Consider the following 707-nt stretch of genomic DNA (forward strand, 5'->3'; position numbering starts at 1 on the left):
CCGCCATCGTCTCTCCTCTGTAAGCCCCCCACCCCTCCCCCACCCCTCTCTCTTTGCTTAGTTAGTAGATGATTTTAGTAGTAGTAGATGTTAATTTAGGGTTCATAGATAATGATTTTTAGTAGTAGTGGATATTAATTAGTAGTAGTGATGGTAAACTAGTAGTATAATTAGTAGTAGTAGATGTTAATTAGTAGTAGATGTAGTAGTAGATGTTAATTAGTAGTAGTAGATGTACTAGTTTCTTTCTATTTATAGTAAGTTTATATTTAGTAAGAACGAGTTGAATTAATAGAACTAGTTTAGTTTTAGTTGAACTAGTTTAGTTTTAGTTGAACTAGTTTAGTAAGTAAATTAATAACTAGTTGAACTACTTTATTTTTTAGAAAGAACTACTTTTTTTCTATTTATAGTAAGTTTATATTTAGTAAGAACTAATTGAATTAATAGAACTAGTTGAACATGTCATATTTGTTGTTATTTTTTAGTTTAAGCAATTATTTCATGTTTTGGTTACACATCCAAGTGGCTTATGTTTTGCCGGAGTGTTGATTAATTTCCGTTCCGGCAAATTTCAGGCGCTCGATATGTCCTTTTTTAGCAAAGGTCATGCCGGATTTTTCCGTGAATTCTGGCATGACTTGTCCTAGAATATGTACAAGTTTAATCTTTGAATTATGAACGTAGGAAATGTCGTACTCGGACGA

This window comes from Triticum dicoccoides, chromosome 1B (assembly GCF_002162155.2).
Source record: "Triticum dicoccoides isolate Atlit2015 ecotype Zavitan chromosome 1B, WEW_v2.0, whole genome shotgun sequence".
Taxonomy (NCBI): domain Eukaryota; kingdom Viridiplantae; phylum Streptophyta; class Magnoliopsida; order Poales; family Poaceae; genus Triticum; species Triticum dicoccoides.